Source organism: Rhinoraja longicauda, chromosome 28 (genome assembly GCF_053455715.1).
Source record: "Rhinoraja longicauda isolate Sanriku21f chromosome 28, sRhiLon1.1, whole genome shotgun sequence".
Lineage (NCBI taxonomy): Eukaryota > Metazoa > Chordata > Chondrichthyes > Rajiformes > Arhynchobatidae > Rhinoraja > Rhinoraja longicauda.
Genome location: NC_135980.1, coordinates 29523801 through 29531858, shown reverse-complemented (window position 1 = coordinate 29531858; position 8058 = coordinate 29523801).

Sequence of the window (8058 nt, the reverse complement as noted above, 5' to 3'; positions counted from 1 at the left end):
CTAGTTCTATATAATTAGTGGAGCAAGTGAAAAGTAATGGAACAAATGGCATAACCACTGTAATTTTATGTTAGAGAGAATATATTTATGCTAAAGTTATCCAATTGTAAACACACAAATTATAATGTAATAAATGCTCAGATTAAATGACGCACAAAGATGGAGTGGGAAGACGTGCAGGTTTGTAGATTAATTGGCTTGGCATAAGTGCAAATGGTCCCTATTGTGTGTTGGATAGAGTTAATGTGCGAGGATCGCTGGCCGGTGCGGACTCGTGGGCCGAAGGGCCTGTTTCCGCGCTGTATCTCCAAACTAAAAATAAAATGTAAACCATTATCAATGGGAAATTATTAAACAAGGCAAGGTACAACTCAAATAGTTTCAGAGGTCTTACATTCCGCTGACTGGTTAGCACGCGACAAAAGCTTTTCACTGTATATCGCTACACGTGACAATAAACTGAACTCAACGTTTAGACATTATCTGGAGCTCAAAGTCAGTGGACGGTCTCTTTCTCGATTAGAAGTGCATTTTTCTTGTCCAATATTGTCATCTGTAGAATTCTCTGCCATAGAAGGCAGTTTTAATGGCCAATTCACTGGATGTATTCAAGAGAGAGTTAGATACCGTTCTTCGGGCTAACAGAATCAAAGGGATATGGCGAGAAAGCAGGAAGGGGGTACTGATTCTGGATGATCGGCCATGATCATATTGAATGGCGGTGCTGGCTCGAAGGGCCGAATGGCCTACTACTGCACCTATTTTCTATGTTTCAAACTGCAACGTAAGGTGGGGAGTGGAAGCATTTTTGCTGCATATTCATAACAGCTACGTTATACATGCCATTATATACAGTTCCTTGTCTTTATGTGTAGGAAAGAACTGCAGATGCTGGTTTAAATCGAAGGTAGACACAAAATGCTGGAGTAACTCAGCGGGTCAGGCAGCATCTCTGGAGAGAAGGAATGGGTGACGTTTCGGCTAGAGACCCTTCTCCAGAATCATTCATTCATTCCTTTGGATTTATTCTCCAGTTGGAATCTCACAATTTAGGAACACGAAAACACTGTAAACGAGCAAAATTGTAATGCCAGTAAAAAATCTACAATGTCATCCAGGCAAAATACTAAAAATCAGTTGGGGAAGGGCAGAACAGAGATGAGGTGCCAAATGAGGCAGGGGCTGAGAGAATGGCAAAGATACCACAGTAACTGCGATATCGCAGCTCCTGCAGAAGGGTTAGCAAGCGATATTGTGGAACCGCCTGCAGTGAATTCCAGGAAACCCTGCAGAGCTCATAGCAATGGTGTAAGGAAGCTGAGGTCTGAAGGTGGTGAGATGCAGGAAATCACACTAGAGAGAGGCAACAAGTTGCCGACACAGGGACTGTCCATGTCGTAAAACCGACAGCGAGCCAAGAGACAGATTGATGGCCCCACGATTGTTTGTGAAGTTAGCCATGAGATAAATAACAGAGCTGGTTTATGGCCCTCTATAGCTGATTGATCTGAGACACAGTGCGTGCTGAGGGAACGCACTGAAGCTCAGTGCAGCCAACGCCAAGGCTCTGTGGGGGAGGACCACAGTCTAGGGTCTTTCCGCTGTTGCACATTGGGGGGGGGGGGGGCAGGGTGTGGTGGAGACACCCCTCAAACAAGTCAAGTCAAGTCAAGTCAAGTCAATTTTATTTGTATAGCACATTTAAAAACAACCCACGTTGACCAAAGTGCTGTACATTTGATTAGGTTCCAATAGAAAAAAAAATGAAAACATACAGTAGCACGCAAACAGTTCACAGCGCCTCCTCAATGAGCCTCAAACGCTAGGGAGTAGAAATATGTTTTGAGCCTGGACTTAAAGGAGTCGATGGAGGGGGCAGTTCTGATCGGGAGAGGGATGCTGTTCCACAGTCTAGGAGCTGCAACCGCAAAAGCGCGGTCACCCCTGAGTTTAAGCCTAGACCGTGGGATAGTGAATAGCCCCAAGTCGGCCGATCTGAGGGACCTGGAGTTAGAGAGGGGGGTTAGAAGATTTTTGATGTAGGGGGGGGAGTGTCCATTTAGGGCTTTATACGTGAATAGGAGGAGCTTGAAGTTGATTCTGTACCGTACAGGGAGCCAGTGGAGAGAGGCCAGAATCGGGGTGATGTGGTCCCTTTTACGGGTACCCGTCAGGAGTCTCGCTGCGGCGTTTTGGACCAGTTGCAGGCGGGACAGGGAAGATTGGCTGATCCCAGTGTATAGGGAGTTGCAGTAGTCTAGGCGGGAGGAAATGAAAGCGTGAATGATTTTTTCTGTGTCGTCGAATTTGAGGAAAGGTTTGATTTTAGCTATGGTTCGAAGTTGGAAGAAGCTGGTTTTTACCACAGCGTTGACTTGCTTATCAAATTTTAATGCAGAGTCAAATATCATGCCGAGGTTTTTGACATGCGGTTTGACTAGGCAGGATAGGCTTCCAAGACTGCCTGTTATCAATTTGATGGAGTCGGGGGGGCCGAATAGGATGACCTCAGACTTGCTCTCATTTAATTGGAGGAAGTTCTGTGCCATCCAACATTTTATGTCCTCAAGGCAGTGTGACAACAAGGGACGGGATATCACCCCAGTGGCCACATGAGTGGCAAGGGTGACAGGTATAATTATGATGTTTGGGAACACAACCAAATGGAACGACAGATAGTCTGAAGAAGGGTCTCGACCCATTCCTTCTCTCCAGAGATGCTGCCTGTCCCGCTGAGTTATTCCAGCTTTTTGTGTCTTTCTTCAGTTTAAACTAGCATCTGCAGTTCCTTCCTACACATTCAGTTTAGTTTAGTTTAGAGATACAGTGCCGAAACAGGCCCTTCAGCCCACCGAGTCCGCTCCGACCAGCATTAACACTATCCTACACACACTAGGGACAATTTTTAAAAAACATTTTATACCAAGCCAATTAACCTGCAAACCTGTACGTCTGTACAGGGTAAATGGTAGGGAATTGAGGAATGCAGTGGAACAGAGGGATCTGGGAATAACTGCATTGTTCCCTGAAGGTGGAATCTCATGTGGATAGGGTGGTGAAGAAGGCGTTTGGTATGCTTGCCTTTATAAATCAGAGCATCGAATATAGAAGTTGGGATGTAATGTTGAAATTGTACAGGGCATTGGTGAGGCCGAATCTGGAGTATGGTGTGCAGTTCTGGTCGCCAAATTATAGGAAGGATGTCGACAAAATGGAGAGGGTACAGAGGAGATTTACTAGAATGTTGCCTGGGTTTCAGCACTTAAGCTACAGAGAGAGGTTGAACAGGTTGGGTCTTTATTCTTTGGAGCGTAGAAGGTTGAGGGGGGACTTGATAGAGGTTTTTTAAATTTTAAGAGGGACGGACAGAGTTGACGTGGGTGGGTTTTTCCCTTTGAGAGTGGGGAAGATTCCAACAAGGGGACATAACTTCAGAATTAAGGGACAAAAGTTTAGGGGTAACATGAGGGGTAACTTCTTTACTCAGAGGGTGGCGGCTGTATGGAATGAGCTTCCGGTGGAAGTGGTGGAGGCAGGCTCGATTTTATTATTTAACAGTAAATTGGATAGGTATATGGATGGGAGGGGATTGGAGGGTTATGGTCTGAGAGCAGGTAGATGAGACTAGGTCAGAGAAAGTGGTCGGCGTGGACTGGTAGGGCCGAACGGGCCTGTTTCCGTGCTGTAATTGTTATATGGTTATATGGTCTTTGGAATGTGGGAGGAAACGGAAGATCTCAGAGAAAATCCACGCGGGTCACGGGGAGAACGTACAAACTCCGTACAGACAGCACCCGTAGTCGGGATGGAACCCGGGTCTGGCGCTGTGAGGCAGCAACTCTACCGCTGCACCACCGTGCCACCCCTTCTATCCTTCCATTCAGAGTTGCTGCCTGTCCCGCTGAGTTTCTCCAGCATTTTGTGGCGAACGAATGTATGTATAGCCGTGGGGAACATTGGAGGAATTTTGCACATTTCTAGTTTTGTACATATTTTAAATTTTGATTAAAGTTTTTTTGATTATTAAAAAAAAACATCGGAGACGCTAAGAGACGTGAACAAGCTAGGGAAGTGTAGCTTTCATTAAAAAAATGTTGTGTTTGCTGGAGCAAAAGATTACATCATAGCCAATGTTAACTGTTCATCATAGTAACTTCATCATTGTTAATTTTTACTGCATTATCCCAAATGATGACTGCTGACCAAACTGTAATATTTTTTCCTAAACTGTAATATTCGTTCTTAGGACACAAGACACTACAGATGCTGGAATCTTGAGCAAAACATAAATTGCTGGAAGAACTCAGCAGGTCAGGCAGCATCTGAGGAGATGGAAAGGCGATGTTTCGGGTCAGGACCCTTCTTCAGACTGATTGTGGTAAGGGGGGGGGGTGGAGAAAGCTAGAAAAAGAGGGGGGAATGGAAAAATGTAGCTTTCTCCTTAATGACCCGTGATATACATGGAATGGAGTTAAACTTAGAAGAAAAGGGGTGGCACGGTGGCGCAGCGGTAGAGTTGTTGCCTTACAGCTAGGGGTGTCAGCTATCTCACTCCCAAATACGGGACAAGGTAACATCACCGCCCCCGCGCCCCACGTGACCTCACCCAGCCGGGCCGGGAGGCGGGTTGCTATGCAACCTCCACTAGGCGGCGCCCGGGTCTCCAGGCCGAGAATGTCCAGAGCTAAAATGTCGGAAACCTAGAGTGTCGGGATCTAAACTGGCGGGACCTACAGCGTTGGGGTCTAGTGTCGGGGCCTACAGTGTCGGGGCCTACAGTGTCGGGGCCTACAGTGTCAGGGCCTACAGTGTCGGGGCCTACAGTGTCCGGACCAACAGTGTCGGGGCCTACAGTGTCTGGGCCTACAGTGTCGGGGCCTACAGTGTCGGGGCCTAGTGTCCGGGCCTACAGTGTCCGGACCTACAGTGTCGGGGCCTACAGTGTCCGGACCTACAGTGTCGGAGCCTACAGCGTCCGGGCCTACAGTGCCCCCCGGGCCTAATACGGGACAAGGGCGGTCAAATCAATTTAGCCCAAAATACGGGATGTCCCAGCTAATACGGGTCAGTTGGCAACCCTACTTATGGCGCTTGCAGCGCCAGAGACCCGGTTCAATCCCGACTACGGGTGCTGTCTGTACAGAGTTTGTACGTTCTCCCCGTGGCCTGCGTGGGTTTTCTCTGAGATCTTCGGTTTCCTCCCACACTCCAAAGATGTGCAGGTTTGTAGGTTAATTGGGATGGTGTATGTGTAAATTGTCCCTAGGGTGTGTGAATGTGCGGGGTTGCAGACTTGGTGGGCCGAAGGGCTTGTTTCCGTGCTCTAAACTAAATTAAACTAAAAATGCTGTGGAGGCAGCAAACACTCAGTAGGCACCTGGCATGTTCTATATATATTGATATTGCGGGCCAATAATCTTGTACCAGAACTAGAAAAATCTATAGACTTAATACAGAGGATGTACACCAAGATTTAAGATTCAGGGAAAGAGGGAAGCTGGAATGTGACAGGGTGGAAAGCACAATAGACAATAGGTGCAGGAGGAGGCCATTCGGCCCTTTGAGCCAGCACCGCCATTCAATGTGATCATGGCTGATCATTCACAATCAGTACCCCATTCCTGCCTTCTCCCCATACCCCCTGACTCCGCTATCTTTAAGAGCTCTATTTAACTCTCTCTTGAAAGCATCCAGAGAATTGACCTCCACTGCCTTCCGAGGCAGAGAATTCCACAGATTTACAACTCTCTGACTGGAAAAGTTTTTCCTCATCTCCGTTCTAAATGGCCTACCCCTTATTCTTAAACTGTAGCCCCTGGTTCTGGACTCCCCCAACATTGGGAACATGTTTCCTGCCTCTAACGTGTCCAATCCCTTAATAATCACGGTGGCACAGCGGTAGATTTGCTGCCTCATTGCACCAGAGACCCGGGTTCTATCCTGACTACGGGCGCTGTCTGTACGGAGTTTGAATGTTCCCCCCGTGACCTGCGTGGGTTTTCTCTGAGATCTTTGGTTTCCTCCTACACTCCAAAGACGTGCAGGTTTGTAGGTTAATTGGCTTGGTTATAAATTGTCCCCAGTGTGTGCGCGCAGGGTAGTGGTAATGTGCAGGGATCGCTGGTCGGCATGGACTCGGTGGGCCGAAGGTTCTGGGATTTTGCACTGTATGTCCATACTAAACTAAGCTAAACTAAACCAAGTACTGCTATGCAAATGTGTAGGGAGGAACTGCAGACGCTGGTTTACGCCGAAGTTAGACACAAAGTGCTGGAGTAACTCAGCGGGCCAAAAATGAATGTTGAAATGATTCTGTGGTCAGTCGCAGTGAGTGCAATTTACAGAAATGTAGATTTACAGCAAAGAGGGAGGTCAACCTTCTCCTGAAGTTAGACACAAAATACTGGAGTAATTCAGCGGGTCAGGCAGCATCTCTGGAGAGAAGGAATGGGTGACGTTTCGGTTCGAGACCTTTCTTCAGACTGAGTTCTCCAGCATTTTGTGTCAACCATTCCTTCTCTCCAGAGATGCTGCCTGACCTGCTGAATTACTCCAGCATTTTATGTCTACCTTCGATTTAAACTAGCATCTGCAGTTTTTTTTATAGACAATAGACAATTTTTCCTTTCACCTGAAGTTGTTTCCCAACATTGTCCCTTCTGCCACTTCAGGCCCTCTGCCTTGCACCAAATCCTACACTTCCCCTTTAAATTCTTCTCTTCCCTTAGCACTTTTTCTTCTCGGCATAACGCCGCTGATCTGAAACGCCCACTGTTTATTTTCCCACAGATGATGCCTGACCACCTTAGTGTTTCCTACAAGCTTCTGCTTTTTATATTGACATTGGGTGACAAAGGTTTTAATAACAGAATCTCTAAACCTCTCATTGAAGTGAGAATTTCACAAAAGTCACAATCAATCGAATGCAATTAAAGCAGAAATAAACCCGGTCGGATTTAAAATTGACAACATTTAAATCCCCTTAATAATAAATAATGTAACTAAAAGAGAAATAAATCATTTTCAGATTACTATCCTTCCAACAACCGTAATTAAAACTACAGATACTGGTTTACACCGAAGATAGACACAAAATGCTGGAGTAACATAATGAGACGTTTTGGGTCTCCAAGTGAATTGGATAGATCATAAGGTCATTTGGCCCATCAAGTCTACTCTGCCATTCAATCATGGCTGATCTATCTCTTCCTCCTAACCCCATAGATGATGGGAGTTCTTCTTACTGCCCATTATGCCTCCTAGGGCAACAACGAAGGTCCTCCACTCCTGTCTGTTCTGGGTTAGTTTCTGGACACTACCCCAGGTCAATTCCATAGTTTTCATTTCCTCCTCTACAGTTCCACGCCATGTGGTTCTGGGTCTCCCTCTTTTCCTTTTCCCTTCTGGTGTCCAGTGCAGGGCTATTCTTGGGATGCTGTCTGGTTCTCTTCTCAGTATATGGCCAATCCAGTCCCAGCGCTTTCTCATGATGATGGTATCCATACTCTCTTGCTGGCATTGAGCAAGGAGATCTTGGTTGGATATGGTGTTTGACCAAAATATTCTAAGGATTCTTCTCAGGTTCTTAGTATGGACGACTGACAGCTGGTTGATGTCACTCGCTGTCATTCTCCAGCATTCCGAGCCGTATAAGAGGGTGGAGAGGACACAGCTCCTGTATATCTTCAGCTTGGTCTTGCTGTTGTATTGCTGGGCCCTCCATACATTGTTTAGCATTCTGAAAACATTCCTAGCCTTGTTTAGCCGGTTCTTAATGTCATTTTGTGCTCCGCCATCGTATATGACTTTACTACCAAGATAAATAAACTCCTCAGTAATGGGAAGGTAATTTCCATTCACCTGGATTTGTAAGGGGTTTTGGATGTTTAGTGTCATTAATTCAGATTTTTTCTGGTTTACCTTCAAGCCAATTTGTTGTGCAAAGTCACTAAGACGGGATGTTTTTTCCTGCATGTGTTTGTGAGTGTGGGAGGCCAGAGCTATGTCATCAGCAAAATCAAGATCTTCCAATGTTGAGAAGAGGGTCCATGGTATGCC